Source organism: Gossypium hirsutum, chromosome A06, assembly GCF_007990345.1.
Source record: "Gossypium hirsutum isolate 1008001.06 chromosome A06, Gossypium_hirsutum_v2.1, whole genome shotgun sequence".
Taxonomy (NCBI): Eukaryota; Viridiplantae; Streptophyta; class Magnoliopsida; order Malvales; family Malvaceae; genus Gossypium; species Gossypium hirsutum.
Window position 1 is genome coordinate 98122073 of NC_053429.1, and position 18178 is coordinate 98140250.

Sequence of the window (18178 nt, forward strand, 5' to 3'; positions counted from 1 at the left end):
ATGGGCCTACGAGGCCTAAAACAGCCATCAGAAAAGGATCAGGACTAAATCAGGAATTTTTTGAAAAGTTTGGGAAATTTTCCCTAATATAGAGCCACACGCCCGTGTGAGATAGGGGACACGCCCGTGTCCTCCAGCCATGTAACTCTTTGACTATTACGTCAGCACCAATTTAGGGTCACACGGCCGCATCACACACCCGTGTGGCCAGACCGTGTGGTCAATTAAAATTAAATGAATTTTTCATACAAAGGTGCAGACTTCACACGACCAGAGTACACGCCCATGTGGGTAGGCCGTGTCCCTTACACAACCAAGGCACACGCCTGTGTCTTAGCCCTTATCTTTACTACTAAGCATACTGACTTGCACAAATAGGGTGCAGGGACACACGGCCATTCCACACGCCTGTGGGATAGACCGTGTGTCACACACGATCTAGACACATGCCCATGTGTCTACCCACGTGGACCATTTAAAGGCTATTTTCCAAGCCAATTGTCACCTTCAATCATTCATACATTCAAACATATTTCATAGCATGCAACATGACATATTTAGACACTCAAATATTCGACACCATGGCACTCTCACATCTTCATAATGTCATCCTATTGCACATTCATTTTGTTACACCATTTAGAAGCATTCCACACCAATTTCATGCATTATTAATCTTGTTACCATGATTTCAAATTATGCATTCATGGCTATGGTCATTTTAAGCCATTAAGTCCTCCCTTATCTTTTAGCATCTAATCCATACTTTATCATACATTCACCGAGCAATAACATATCACATCATCAAGGAACTAACACATGCATGCATGGGTAATTAGATTACAACCCAAAGATCAAATATAAGCCATAGCACATGGCCATTACAAAATGAATCATCAACATCATAGGCCTTCACAATTTGGCCAAATAGCATGCAACATATCACAAAATAACCAAGTCCCCTATACATGCCATACTCAAAATAAAAATTTCACTATACCCAATATTGCTTTGATAGTGTGATCGAATACTCCGACAGTTCCGATCCTCGAGCTAGCAATGCAGAACTACAAATGATGGAAACGAGAGGGGAGTAAGAATTTAAGCTTAGTAAGTCCATATATAAATAATATGAAATATTAATAAACCATAATCATCTAAGACATAATAGCATAACCATCAAGATTATTCATCATTCAAGCATTCTAGCTCATTTATCAGGTGTTCATATATATATGAATATACTTTCTCGTCACATACCATCCTTTAACAAGGCATCACTCATGAGTATAATGTACGCAACTATACATATCCGTAGCATATCAAATAACTTTACCTTCATTACCATGCCATCTTGGGACTTTCATCGCATCATTTATTATAATACCCGTTGAACACTCGGAATACTATTGGATACACGAAAACTTGCACATAAGTTTCACATAAATATACGTAGCTGAAGCTACCTCATATCGGGCAACGCTCACCATGGAGCTACTCAAGGGCTTGCTCATATAAGCTATCAATCAAGGTGTAACTACACGGGCTACTCAAAAAAACTGTCAGGTATCCGACCACTCAAGGATTACCTAGCCACTGGTAAGGCACACAAGACCATTGCCCGAAACTCAATCACATGTGTCGCATCCATTATGAACTCGAACCATTCAACGAGCTCGGATGCTCGCATCCAAATTGATCTCAAACCACTCAACGAGCTCGGATGCCACATATATCACATACCTGGACCACTCAATGAGTTCGGACTTATTAATTCCTAGTGACATGTCACTTGTATCCTAAACTATTCCTAAGGTTCAAATGGGGTTTTTCTCACTTGCACATTGCACTTCTATTGCACTTACTCGTGACATCGTGGATAACGACCACAATATCATTCATGCTTACCATAGTACCATTAGACATAACATACATAATAAGCAATAAAATAATTATCACATAATGTTAACACAACATATACCATATTCTCAGATTATTTACACATGTACTTACCTCGGTACAAAAATGATGCTAATCGAGCATAATTGTCGTATACTTTATTCTTCCCTCGATTAAGACCCGATTCACGTTTTTCTTAATCTATAATTTCAAATTTAACTTGTTTATTAATCACATTACGCAAATTGATCCATAATTCATGCTTTGGTAAAATTACCTTTTTACCCTTATCTTTCCATTTATTTACGATTTAGTCCCAAGGCCCGTAAAATGAAATGCATGCATTTTCTTGGTTACCCAAGCCTAGCCGAATCTTTACTATGCTCATATTAGCCCAGTTTTTTCTTTATTTCACATTATTACTACTCGCTTTTACACTTCTACAAACAAGCCCCTTTTTTATGTGTTTTCACTAAAAATCACCTAGTAAAAGATGTTTATCATGCATCAAGCATTCATATTCCTCCATTAATCAACAAAATACATGCATGTTACACATGTATCAAATTTCATACATGAACCCTAGCTCAAAAGATAGCTAGAAATAGGTAGATCATGTTTCAAAGACTTCAAAAATGCAAAGAACATTAAAAATGGGGCTAGGGAGCACTTACAATCAAGCTTGGAAATGTTCAACAAAACCCTAGCTATGGCCATTGAGAAATTTGGCTAGCACATGGAGAAGATGGACACATTTTTCTTTGATTTTCCCTTTTTTATTCTTTTAATTACCAAATGACCAAAATGCCCTTAGGGTTTTTCTTTCAAAATTTTCCTATCCATGACCATTTTTGTCCAAAATTATAGAAATTGGTCAAATTGCTAATTAGGACCCTCTATTTCATAATCTAAGGCAATTTCATGCTTAATGCTTCTAGAATGCAAGTTTTGCATCTTATTCGATTTGGTCCCTAAAGTTCAATTAGACATTTTATGCATAGAATTTCTTCACAAAACTTTCACATAAGTATGCATTCATGTTATAGACCTCATAAGAATCATATAATAATTATTTCTGTCTCAAATTTGTGATCTCGAAACCACTGTTTCGACTAGGCCCTAATCCAGGATGTCACAATCCTTTTTCACAAACTTACGGTGAAATACTTACATCAAGTACTCTGAGGATTTGTATCCCTAGGACATAAATTTGAAAGCCTTAACTTATACCTTTTATGATTGAAAGTAAAATAACTAACTAGCTATTTTAAGTATATTTCTAATAGGATTGATTTCTTATATCAATCAATCAACATTTTAAGAGTGAATTTACCTAATAAACCAAAGGAAAACACCTAAAAGCTATAAACACAATTTTTACAAACTTTCCTTTAACAATATAAAAAATGATGACTAATTGTTAACCTTTGTGTAAAAGAGACAAACAATTGATTTGATGATGTTATTCCCAGTATTACGCCTAAAGCGGTCTATCAACTAAATTTTAATCTTAATACTTACCACTAATTCACAACTCTCACTTGTAGAATTAACATACACTTGGTCTCTCAATTCAATAAGGGTAAATCATTTTCTACCCTACCAAAATCAGTCTCTTATTTGTTTCATCTAGATTTGAACATTAATTTGTTTGATTAGAACCTTTAAGAATAAAGATTCAACTCAAGTAATCAACAAAATCAATCAATCATTAGAATTGACTAATAGTTAATCATCAAAGTAAGTTACTAATCAATGGAATCAATATCAAACCGTATCTTGTTCTAAATCATCATTGAAAATAATTAATTATAAAAAATAGTTCAAAATGAAAAGAAATATTATAAATTAATGTTGAAATCTTTAAAACTCCTTTGAAATCTTCAAATTCCAAGTCACCTAACAAGATTACATGCAACTCTTGTAATGTTTTGTTGAAAAGAGTTGCTTACAAGCCAAATCTACCTACAAAATAAATAGAGATTACAATATAAACAAAAATTGCATAGAGTAAATAGAAAATCCAATGGAAATTAAAAAAAAACTAGCAGAATTACAAAGAAATGAAAGAAAGACAAGTGAAAAGCCTAATTTTTTTACCTAATCTCTTCTCTGGAAACTTAAACAAGTGTTCAATTTATAGTGCAAAATCTAAGGCACTGAAATGACCTTCTTGCCCTTTAATAAACATGCATCAGTAATGTGATGTCATGAAATTCCCAATGTTTCGCTTAAGTAAATCTTTTATCCTGGAAATTATTCTAGCCAACAACGTAGCATTAATCTAATGGAATCCCAATCTCAAACCAAAAATTCTAGCTCAAGGTTTGCATAACTATGGTCATGCCGCAACCATGCAAAAAAATGTTGCGATGTTGATTTCAAATTTTAGCCAACTTCCTTTGCATTTTTATCCTTGCACCTACATAAGATAAGAACATACTTAGCTCCATTCTTATTAACAATTCGAAGCTAAAATAAACACTAAAATGAACAAAAGTACTAATTAACGAAAGAGCTAAAAGTGACATTAAAAGTGACATTAAAAGAACTAATTTTACTTCAAAACGATGCAAAAAGTTAAGTGTAAAAGACTCCAAATTTAAGTGTAAATTCAAACTTATCACATGACCATACAATATAATTTTAGAAACAGGCCCCAACATATGGGGTTTAATGTAGAGAAAGAATTTATTAAAGGCTTAAAATTTGGCAAAAACTCAAATGGTAGTGGGGAAGATGAAGCTACAACTAGTAAAGAATTGTTAGACAATTTTCTATCATAACCATTAGAAATTGCCCCTCCAGAAGGTAACAATTCCTATAAAATCAAACTAAGCTTCAATTTTGCTGTCAAATGGTTATTGAAGAACAAAAAAGGAGCCCCATAGGAAATTTAAAGGCTCAAACAAGTTTTTTCCAACATCCCAATGGTACCCCAATGTAATGGAAAAGTATGCATTTATGAACCATATTGACAGCATCAATGTAATAGCACGATTTAGACCCTAATCGGAATGATGGTTTTGGGACCACAAATCTGAGTAAAAAAAACATTTAAAAATCATTTTCTGTGTTTATTTTGTGTGAATTGATATCTGTAAAATTTTCGTGATTTAATTTTGTCGTTTAGGTGCCCAATTAAATAAAAGGACTTAATCACGTAAAAAGAAAATTTGATAGTTTAATGTGTGAGGACCGAATTGTTAATGTCTTTTTAATATGAAGCTTTTATGTTGTAATTGGGCCATTAATGAATTGGGTGGATAGCTAAGGACATATTAAACATGAAAGTATAATTTTATAATAAAGGTTAAAATAGTAAATTGAAAAAAAAACATGTTATAATATATATCATATTATAACATAATTAAATTATTCTATTTCATTTGTTCTTTATTGCCGAATATAAACAAAGAAAAAGAAAAGAAAACCAAGCTAGGTTCAGCCAATTTGGAGCTCAATTAAGGTAAGAGTTTAGCTCGATTTTTGATAATTTCTACGTTTTTGAGATCATTGCTTAGTAATCTTCAAGACCTATGCTTTAATTTTTTATTTGATGAATATTTTGAGTTGTGCCATTGTTGATAGCTTGTGATTTTTTTTTGTTTGATGATGAAAAATGAAAGATATATTTTAGATTAACATATTTTGTATTGGAGTTTTTGATGATTTTGAGTAATTAGGACTTAATTGCAAAAAAAAAAAATAATTTGAGGGACTAAAATATGAAATTGATAAAATATATGGACTTGTATAGGCCTGGGTACCATTCGGCCTAACATGGGTGTTTTGAAATTTTGTGTATTTTGTGTTTTGTGCAATAAGGACTAAATTGTAAAAATTGTAAATGTCAGGGGTAAAATGGTAATTTGTCCATTTATGTGTTTTTGGACTAAATTGAATGAAAATATGTTTGAATGAGCTTAATTTGAATATGTTTAGATCAAGAACCAAAGAAATTGGATTCGGATCAAGGAAAAATGAAAGTTGTCGACTAACTGCCCAATTCCATTTTGTATCGTCCGAGGTAAGTTTATAAGCAAATAGACGTGTTTATTAGAAATCGTATGTTATATTTATATGATGTTATGAAATTTTAGAATTTAAATATGCTATGGCCAAACATGATTAAATGTGGTTACTACACTTCTGAGTTCGATTCGATCGAGATATGACATTCGAAAGCCCCGTATGAACCTTAGGAGTAGCTAGGATACATATGTCATGACATAGGATAACAATTTATGTGTATGAGTAAGTCCATGGCAATGATGTGTGATTTTCGATATGTGTTTATGAGTAAGATCCTGTTTGAGACAGTTGCATCGATATATGGCTACATGTAAGACCACGTCTAGGACGTTGGCATTGTACGATTTATGTGATTATCTAAGTGTCCTATCCAATTCTGAATGGTTCATCGGGAAAAGGTATAATGAGTTCGAAAGTGTAAAACGAGCTATATGACAGGTATGAATTTACTTGTTGCCTACTTGAGAAAAGGGTAAGTGAAAACCTTGGCTTTTGTTATGAATCTTGAAAAATGTGAATTAAGAAATTATGTCTATATGATATGTGTATTTGGTTTGTGAATGAATAGTAAGCATGTTATGGACAATTCTTGTGTATATGTGTATAAATGATGAGTTATATATATTCGATTACATAATTAACATATGTATATGAATTTATATTAAGACATATGAGTTTTACATATGTGTATGTGAACTAAGTACATAATGAATATTCGGCCTTGATGATTAAATGATAATATATTAGTCTTGGCTTTACATACATTCGGTCAAAGTGATAATATAAACGAAAATAATTATATTTGTTTAAAAATACTTCATATGAACGTATATATATAATATTGGATTTAAATGTGGAATGATAAAATATTCTGGTTTAGTTTAGTTAATTTTGTTAACATCATTGGGTTATTTATTTGCTTATGACTCACTAATCTGTGAAAGCTTACTCTGTGTATTATGTTATTCTGTTTTGATAGATTTTGAAGTCAAGCTACAAGCTCGGGGACTGTCAGCCAAGCTCATCACACTACCTACTGTTTTGGTACCTCTATAAGTTAAATCCGAATTATGGCATGTATAGGCTGAAGTGTGTTTTGAAAAATAAATTTTGGTTGTGTATAAACCATGTGAAAATGGCTTAAATCTTTATGTTTTAAGTTGATTATATTGCTTGTGGTTTATGTACGTTTTTAAGTACGTTTTAGTTAAAATGTTGTGTGCCTAAAATGCATGATATTGTGGTAGGCATTGTATACTTGACAGGTAAGGAATTTGGGTATTCATGAACATGCTTTGGATATGGTCATGTTTGAGCGAAAAATTCATGTGAGTTATGGATTAGTTAAATGGGTGAATATTATTTATGAAATATGCCTTGTTGTGGAATAAAGTGGATTAATGACTTGGTTATGGTATGAATAAATTGACCGTAATATAAACACAGGTATTTTAGGTTTTGAAAATGGTAAATAGTTTTGGGTATGTATAAGGTTGTTTCGGTTATGGTAAGCATAAAGTAAAATATATGTGAGTGTGTGATTGTATTAGGAAATTACGTTATATTTATGACTTGGTGTAATAGGTTGTTGGCTAAATTCGAATATGATATGAGTTTATTTTGATAAGGTTATTACATGACATATAAGGTTTATGTTTTGATTATATATCTACTTGCGTATAATGCCTTACCTTAGTGAATACGATTTGTATTATAAGTTGGTTTGAAGACTATTACTATAATGTATATGAGACTTCGCTTATAAAATGAAATTATAGAAGATAGTTATAATCAGTTTGTAATTTGATATTTTCTTGTCTAAATGTTATTGAATATGATGAATTGACCTAATATACTTGATACATAGTAAGAAATGTTACGTTCTGTATAAGTCAATATGTAGGTAATGTTTCAAAATTATAAAGATAATCTTTTCTAGTTAATAATTGTTTTCGGTTAATTAGTTAAGTTATGCATGCATGTCTTTGGATGAATTTAAGCTGTTAAATTCGATTATAGTAGCTAATTAACGTTTGATCCAAGAGTGACAAGTTGTGTATGTTATATGGAAACATTAATTTATTTATAATGTATTTCAGTAAATGTGCTTAACATAGATGGTTATAATATGTTATACCTAATTGTAGTAGGTTAAATGTTGGAATATTTTATTATATGACATGTATATGGAATCAAAGGATGACTAGGTAAATAAAGACATGTGCAGCAATAAATATTAATAATTAAACGTGTTTATGTGATGAAATAGTGTTTAACGCAATATAAGACTAAGGTGTAATAAAGTCTGTATATCCGCATGTATTTATGAGTTTGAATTAAAAACATATTCTACCCTCTGTATTAGTAATTATATTGGCTATTGATATTATCTTATATAAAAAAATGTTAATGCAAATGTGTGTAAGTGAATGTTTGAAATTGTGTTTTTGATTGATAACATCTCGTAACCCTAATCTGGTGACAGATACGGGTTAAGGGTGTCACAATCAATAGTAGTACTATTAAATTGTAAATCCTCGCAGTCCAAATCACAGTGATCCAAAATTTGACAAAAATAGCAAAATAATGGCAAACATGCATACATCAAAACAACACGGAGAGGGTTCTCAGTAGAATTTCAAAGTGAAAAAAAGTGAGGAAGACTTTTTATAACATCCATCTCCACTAATGCACATAAATATCACCGCCAATCCTTAGCATCCATTGTAGTGTCATTCCTACGGTAAACACCAATGAAATTCTCAACATGTTTGCAAAATTTACTTGATGCCACATATATGGTAAGCCATACAATCACAACCAGAACAAAATGGTAGAAAAAACTAAAGATAAAAATTTACATTGCAGATTCAGAGATTCTAACCAAATTTTGTGGATTTGAATATTGCGAATTTAGTAATTTTCAAATTTAGATGGTAAAATTAATATAAATTACAGATGCAGATAAAAATCCTTGAATATCAATTATTCAAATTCACATTCCTATAATTGTAGATTGAGGTATCCGAATATCTAAATCCATATCTACTAGTTACAAAAATACAATAATTGAACCTAAAACATATTATATATGAATCCCATGCTTTAACTATCAATACTTATCTTATACATTGATTATAATTTATACAAATTAATAAATAACGCATTAAAACATAATAAACATATTTTTTAAAATTAATTATAAAAATTAATTATAAAATTAAATATAATGATTTTTTATCAACAAAAGATATCTTCTTTAAGATATTATTCTCTTAAATTTCATTTCTCTTCTCTTAAATCATATTATTTTATAGTTATAAATCGAACTGAACAATGATATGACATTATCGAAATACCTAAATTTTTGTTTGTCCTTCATTTTTTATTCGATAAAATCAAGTAGTTAAATTACAATAAAAAAAGATAAATATTTATATTTATATAATTAAAATAATATTATAATGTGAAATAATTTTATAATGTAACATAGTACATATTATATTATAAAAATAGTATACAAACACACTTAACTACATATATATCAATTGTTATATGCAAATAAATTATGAATGTAGAATAATTATTATACAATTATGATATTATAATGTGTATTATTTTATTAATGATATACAACATAAATATTAAATGAGTAACTAATTTTATGGTAGATTATAATATATACAATTACCATTATTGAGCTGTCGTCAAATGTAGTAGTAATTTTGGTATATTTTCACACTTAAAGAGCTTACTTTCTAGTTGATTTAGTATTTATTATTGTATTTTTAATAGTTAGTATTTAGGTAGTAAAAGTTAATAAAATAATTGTTTTTAACACAATTTTGAGTGTTAGTGACCTTTTAGGTTGACAAGGGCCTTGGGTTGTTCTAAGTTGTGTAACTGAGTGTGCAGGATGCTTAATTTAAGGCCTGATGGACGTAGGATCAAGGGACGACTGATGCATAAGCTTCTCGAGCCACGAAAGCATGAAAAAGAATTCCAAGCCCATATTTTTAGTGCCGTGTTGCGCAATATCTTGTGTATGGCTCAACATACGAGCGGCATGGAGCCCAAGCACTTCAAGGCTATTTTTGTTCGCACAATCAACATTATATGAAGACCTAGGATGACTCAAATGTTTTTATGTGGTGCTAATGATTTAATATCTTTGTAGCTCTAAAATGTTTCAGTTTATGCTCCTACCTATTATCTAGATATACTAAGAAAGATGCACGGTCTAATATGGCTACTACGAAATATTTACTCATGGATGTGGCAAGCTCTTCTATTTTGGTTCATGGTTTCTCTTGGCTATATGGTTCATTTGGGGGAGAGATTGAGCTTTAAGAAATAGTGAATGGTCTGATCAATACACAAATGTATAATTCCCAAAGAATTTCAATTGCACTTATATTCATCACTGTAGGAATTGGGTTCAAGCTTTTCCCAGCCCCTTCTCATCAATGGACTCCTGACGTATACAAAGGAGTGTGGTTCGTTCGATAAATTCCTACCTCTCTATCTATATCTGAGATGTTTGGGTTTTTCAAAACTCCATGGACAGCAAAAGAGAAATGTTATCCCTACTTAGACCAAGACATAACTTTGACTTTGACTTGTTCAAATAATAATTAAGGATTCAAGATTCTAGCACTTCTATAAAAAAAGCCTTAGGGTTTTTATGTAACTAAATGGTTTTAGAAGCATCCAAAAATCCTCGTAGTTTAGGAGTAGGATTTAGGTTTAGTTTTCTCTTGTTTTCTAAAAATGCTTTGTTCTTTTCTCTTGGAATCAACTTCAATTCAAGATTTCTTTTATGCAATTGAAGTGTTTCAATATATTCTCTTTTGCAAGTGATAAGATTTGTTATCCCCATTGAGAGATTTGCTATTCTGCTCTTAATCGATACAAATCAAGATTATTCTACATCTCTTTTCTCTTTCGGTTTAATTGTGTTATTTACATGTTTATATTAATTGATTTCAAGATTATGAATACCATGAGTAGCTATGTCAATTTTGGGGATTAAATGAGGATTAAGGGTTTGTGAATCGAATTAGTTGGTATAAATTACACATTCTTAAACCCTAGACTTGACAACCCTAAGAAGTAATCAAAGGTTAAACGAGATTGAGAGATAAGCTTGCCGAGTAAATCATAATTTATCTTGGTTAAGAAAGTGAGGTCAAGAGATAAGCGAGTATCAATCAATTAATTAATCAATTAGAGGCTGGGAGATAATAGTTGGTTAGTTAATAGTTAATCCATCCTAAAACTCAAATTTGAAGTTAATTATAACCCTAGAAAAGAGTTAATCTTCTTGATTGGTTTAATTGATTCAGTCGTTTGTTTATTTTTATTGTTTATTTATTTTAGTTATTTAATTTCTAATATTCATCTATTTTATGATTTATCGTAATATAGAATTTAATTATTATTTAGACTTATTTTGGTAAAGTGATTTTTAATAGATTTAATCCATCCTCCCTTGGGTTCGATCTTTAGAATATTTCTCTGTGTCCGTTGTAACACATTACTATATTACAATTTGACCCGTCTACTTACAGACACCGCTTCTTTAATTTCATATATTTTGTGTTGTATTTTCCAATCAAATATTTGCACGTTTGGCCGCGGTTAAGTTATTGGCACCATTTTCGGGGAGGTTTCAACATTAAATCTAAAACAATTTTTACAACTAATAAGGTAAACAAGAAAGTTTAAAACTATAGATATGATATTTTTATTTCTTTAATCTTTTAATTTTTGTTCATTTATTGTTTGTTTAGTTTCTTTTATTTTTTAGATTTTTATGGCCTAAAGCGGAAGTACCCCAATCGAGCCATATCCAAATCTTGAGCAGATAATTAGACGCCATCTTCAGTTAATGAACACCGATTCACCCGTGGTAATTAATCAACCTCAAGAGAATTTATTGTTTGACAATCCACAAGAACGACAAGAGAACATTCATATAGAAGTCTCGATGGATCAAAGGACATTGCGCGGATATGCTCTACTTACACTAGATGCGGTGCAAGGCAATATCGAAAAGTCGACAATTAACGCCACTAATTTTGAGATAAATACGACCACAATTTAGATGATCCAGAAACATGCTACAATTTAAAGGAAACATTGTAACACCTTATACCTGGCCTAACCACTGAGCCCGAATATTAGGATGTGACACTTTCGTCACACACCATTCACATAATAAATTGTCACATTAATAAGCAAAACATCCTCTATCATAGCATTTGTATGAGTTTTGGGTCATACATATTCTAACCATTATCTAAACTTGCTAAACATACATCAAATGAACTTATAACGCAAATTAAATATGCATTAGAACCACATAGCAAAATTTTGAAACAAATCACATAGGTACCGACATTGTATCAAAGGTATCGATATTTCTCTCAAATGGTATTGATACTGCTTGAAAAATTGTTACCAAGACAACATTCTTTTTTCGCTTAAAAATCAAAATCTCATAAATTATTGGTACCTTTCATAAAGTATCGATTATTTTACCCCGAGAATCGATACTCGCAATATTGTATCGGTACCAAATTATGTTATTGACTTTCTACACTTTCAAAAGTCATGGAGATATTGATATAAAAACTTGAATATCGATACCCCTACTCCAGATAGCAAAAATACAACGTATTTAAGCATTTAGATCATTCCAACTTATACCAATTCAACATGCAACTATTACATTATTGAAAGAACATCAAAACATCTATATTATTATTTCAAAACATCGCAGAAATGTTTGAGCAAGCAAACGATATAGCAAGAACAATATTAATAAATCCTAAGAACAATTAAGTTGTGCAAATATCAAAATATCATGGCACCATTTATGCAATAGTTCTACCATATTGCCTTTATTTCCCCTAAACATAAATGAATAAATAAACACCTACGAAATAATGCAAAAGTCTTGCTTGGATCACTCCCTTGGAACACAGCTCACACTGGAACACAACTAATCTACAATGGCTTAAAAAGGAGTGGGTGAGCTTTACAAGCTTAGTGAATGATCAGAATAATTGCCACAGAAACATGTCATCATGTGTTATTGAAACAACCATTTAGCGCAACTATAACATCTCAAACTTTAATATTATATTACTTACTCATGCATTGTTCATTAATCCATTTACATAATAAAGATATACTTATTTAATCATATATCATATTTCATAAAAACACATTTATTGATAAATTGGCACTTAAGGTATGAAACATTAAAGTGGGCTCTATCACCACACATCGGATACACAGATCTCCAACACACCAAATGACTCGTAGAGTCAAACATATCCCAAAAAGTGTAGCATATAGCTTGCACTCTCCAGCACACAAAACCTATCCCGGTGAATGGAGCTTGGCTCGCATTCCCTTATCCCTCAAAAATTGTCCAAGGCCTTAACACCCCTAAAACACAACATGTATAGGTGAGTTCTCACTATCCTATGACATGCCAACTATACCAACGGTCTCATAAGGTCAAAAGGCCAAAATATCCACAATAACACACATTTAATTATCAATTTTCCGCTACTATCACTGCATATTTGTACCATTAGCACAATATTATCACAATCATTTGGCATATACAACATTCCCACATTTACTCTTTCACAATAGTCATCATAAGCATATATCGCATGTCACTGCATCACATCTTAGTTCTCATTATCATAATTACACAAGCACATATTCCATAAATTAAACGTGGGCACAAGAAAAATTACACTCAGAATTTAGAGTAGGGGTTTAGGCTACTTCCAAATTCCCAATTTTACATAAAAAATAATTGAACAACATTTTGAAAACATGTTTTTAGCCAAAATCTCGAAATCCACTATTAACGACCCAATTTTTGTCTTTTATTCAAAACATGCGATTTAATGGATAAAAACTTAGTTTTAAAGACTAGATGGCATTAAAAAGTAATCAGGAATCAAACTGTTACCTTCGATGGAAGAAAGATGAGCTTTTAGTTGAAATCCCAAAAAACCCACAACTTGAGAGATAACATAATCAATGCTGCTTTTTGATGTTTTTCTTGAGATTCTAAGGAGATTTATGGATTGGGTGGTGATAGAAATCAAAAGAATTAAGTTTACAAAATAAAATTGTGTCATTAGGGTTTAGGGAAAGCAAAGGAAAACATAAACAAAATAAAAAAGAACTAATGTGAAATCTATAGGTGGGGAATGATATTAAGTTGTTTTGTTTTTGTTAAATTTGGTTTAACTACTTCATAAACACACAGAAATTTTCCACTTTTACAAATCGGTCCTTATTTCAAAATTGAAGGTCTTTTCAGTATCTTTTTCAAAAATTGATTTGATTTTCAAAAAGCCATAGACGAAAACATTTAAAGTTAACCATGCTAGGAATACTTGAGCTTACTAGAGCTAAAATCCCTAAAATACCCACAAAACTCATAGGCCCAATTTTGGGGTGTGACAAACATGGTAGAAGACCTAAATAAACACTTGAAGTGGTTTCTACAACTCTGTGACACCTTTAAGTACAACGGAGTATCCGGTGATGTTGTGTGTCTTCAGTTATTTGTATTTTCTTTGTACGATAATGCGGTTGATTGGTTAAACTCATTAGAACTAGGTTCTATCACCACATGGGACCATTTAGCGAAAAAATTCTTCATAATTTATTCCCAATTAGTAGAAAAATTCAACTGAGCTAAAAAATCGCTAATTTCAAGTAATAAGAAAGTGAATCCCTATACGAAGAATGGGAATATTTCAAATTGATGCTAAGAAAGTGCCCACACTATGGATTGCAAGTGCGGCTCCAAATTCAGATACTTTACAATAGTGCCAAGGGTAACATCAAATTCAGAATAGACGAAGTGGTCAGAGGATCTATCATGTTCCACACTTACGAACAAGAATATAAAATCATAGATTATATTTCTATGAATTCATATATGTGGCACAATGAAAGATTCTCATACAAATCAAAGTCTCCAATGGTAAAAGTAATCAACGAAGATGATTGACATCATCAGATTTTAAAGAAGCTCAACCGTTTGGAGTACACTGTCAAACTAAAAAACCAGGGCCATTTCTAATAACCAATCGAATGAGACAAATTTCATATGTAATAAGGATTGAGATTCCTATTCAAATACCTATGACCTCGTCTGGAAGGATAAACTGAACCGCAAGTAGGGATGCAACCAAGGAGGTGGAAATCAAGTGTAAAACTGACCAAACCCTCCTTACCAACCTCCACACTTACAACAAAGATCCTTCGGTCATGACTATACTGCATATGATCAATGACTCGACCGATTAGAAAGGGAGATACAAGCAATGAAAACGGGTATTCGACAAGTCGAAGCTCTATGTGAATGACTCAAATCCTAAATGGACAACCTCTACAACTAGATGAGTCAGTTGATGGTGAAATTCCAAAAGCAGAACTAGCAGAGTATCCCCAGTAACACGGAAAACAATTCTCGGAGAAATGGAAAAGAGCATGCAAATGTGATTACTTTGTGATTGGGAAAACACTTGAAAAGCTAAAAACACCCATACATGAAAAGGAGAAGGTTCCTGAAGTTGTCAATGAACCAATGGAGGAAGCCGAGCACAATGAGCTAATCGAGGAGATAGCCGAACCAGTGTTTGATCCAATAATCGTAAATTTAAGCACAGTAAAAGTACCATTCTCAACAAGATTAGAGGACAATGAAAAGAGAGATGAGGTAGATTTCATAAATTTTCCCAATTTATTTAAAACCCTCAATATCAATTTACTGCTCTTAGAACGTATCGACAGAATCCTAAAATATGCCAAGTATTTGAAGGAAATTATGGCAAGGAATAAGAAAATGAAAAAAGGTAAGCAAATTGACATTGATGCCTCCTGTATTGCTTTAATTGCTAGGAAGATACTCTGTAACACCATATACGCAGCCTGGTCACCAAGCCTGAATATAAAGATGCCACACCACCGTCTCATATCATACTCATAGTAAATTGTCACATTATTAAGAAACCATCCTCTATGAGTGATCTTATAAATTTTTAGTCAAACATATATCAACTATCATAAAAACATGCCAAACATACTTTAAATAAACTTATAATAATAATTAAACATGCATTAGGACCACTTAGCAAAATTCCCAAGACAATCACGTAGGTATTGATACTAAAACAAAGGTTAAATGGTACCGATACCGATTAGAAAATCAATACCAAGATAGCATTTTGTTTCTCGTCCAAAAATCAAAACCTTGAAAATATTGAAACAATTAAAAAAGTATCGATAAAATTACTCGAGTACCGATACTCGTTGTAATAGCCCGATTTGTAACATCCCGATTTAGACCCTAGTCGAAATAGTGGTTTCAGGACCACAAATTTGAGTCAAAAAAATATTTTAATATTATTTTTTGTGCTTATAATATGTTAATTGATAACTTTGAAAATTTCATGTGAAAATTTGATTGTTTGTGTGCTTAATCGTAGAAAATGCAAAAGTGGCCTTCTATTTGATTAAGTGTCGAATTGCTATGTCTTAATATATGTGGGGTCCTTATGATGCAATTATACCATTGAATTAATGCATGGACATTTTTGGTTATGAGTTAGTGGATTTTAAATGGAATTAAAAATGTTATATTAGTAAATTGATAATTAAATGTTGATTTAATAAAAAAAGTTAAAAATTAGTCATTTGTGTTCATCCATAGCCAAAAATACAAAGTAAAAGAAAGGAAATAAGCTTCCTAGGGTTCGGCTAAGGAGATTGTTGATTAAGGTATGAATTTTGCTCGATTTTTTATAATTTCTATGTTTTTTGTGATTGTTGCTTTGTGTTCTATCAAGCCCATGCCTCAATTTCTGAATTTGATTATGATTTTAAGATGTGTCATTATTGATAATGTGAGTTTTTGTAACTCCCCTTACCCGCATTCAACACCGAAACAGGGTACGAGGTATTACCAAAACATAACACATACCATTAAATAAAACCGAGACAAAAATATGGCATCCAATTAGATCATAAATCGTTATAACATATGCCTTTAACAATATTAGCCTACTTCAATGGCTTTGTACAAAATAATCGGTCAAATACTGTAACTAATATTTTAAACCTAGGCAATTATGACACGTAACAAAATAACTAAGCCTACTATACATGCCATAATTCAAAATGTTTAGTTCAAATACCAAAAGTATTGATAGTGCGGGCAAATCTTCAACAATCTCTAACTCCTGTGCTAGCTGGATGACACTATAAGACAAAAGAGAGAAAAGAAAGTAAGCTTATAGCTTAGTAAGTAAGTATATAAATAATAAATAAGGAATCTAGTATGTTTACAAAATAACTCAATTATATCTATTTTTAATTTCACTATTTACTCCAATTTGATCAAACTGTCCCTCCTGCGTCATGTTCACTAAATAAATCATAACTCGAGTTACGAAACTCGAAATTCAAATCCGTAAAGTTTTCCTAAAACGAGACTCATGTTACTTCTTACTAAATGTTTTCTAGAATTTTTGGTCTAGCCAATTAGTAGAGTTTATTAGTTAAAGTTTCCCTGTTATACAGCTTGACTAATCTAACCTCTGTTCACTACGAATTAGTTTTCTCCCTATAAAAAAGTCAAATAGCCATGAAATTTGTTTCATTTAAAACTAGACTCAATAAGGAATCTAGGCATATAAACTATATTTCCTAATTACTTTTGTACAATGCTTAATGATTTTTCAAAGTTAGAACAGGGGATCACGTAGTCATTCTAAACAAGTCTCACAAAAATATAAATATCTCAAAATATAGGATTCCTTTACTTGATCTGTTTCTTTTACATGAAAATAGACTCATTAAGATTCAATTTCATATCTCATTCAGCCTCTATATAAATTCCTACTATTTTTGGTGATTTTTCAAATTCATGTCTCTGCGACTATCCAAACAGTTTTATTATCAATTTTGATCTTTCACACTTTGGTTGCATTCTTTGCTTATCCTTAATAATTTTTCCAACTTCCAGTCACATATCGAGCTTATTAATCATATGTTACACATGTTATTCTTACACTTATCATTACAAGGTCATACATAAATTCATTTAGTCGATTTTCCCATTGAACACTTCGGATCGAGCCTCCGATACTTGGTGGTTTCAGCGCGTAGTTCCACCCAACACATAGTTCAACTCTCT

At 31.5% G+C, this 18178-nt stretch overlaps 1 non-coding gene across 1 annotated transcript; it reads right to left on the reverse strand.

Moving 5' to 3' along the window:
- Positions 1–14662: 14662 nt before the first annotated feature.
- Positions 14663–14769, reverse strand: LOC121231156 (small nucleolar RNA R71). The gene has a single exon (XR_005929223.1). It is a non-coding gene; the product is annotated as a small nucleolar RNA R71 (small nucleolar RNA).
- Between the last annotated feature and the right edge of the window lie 3409 nt (positions 14770–18178).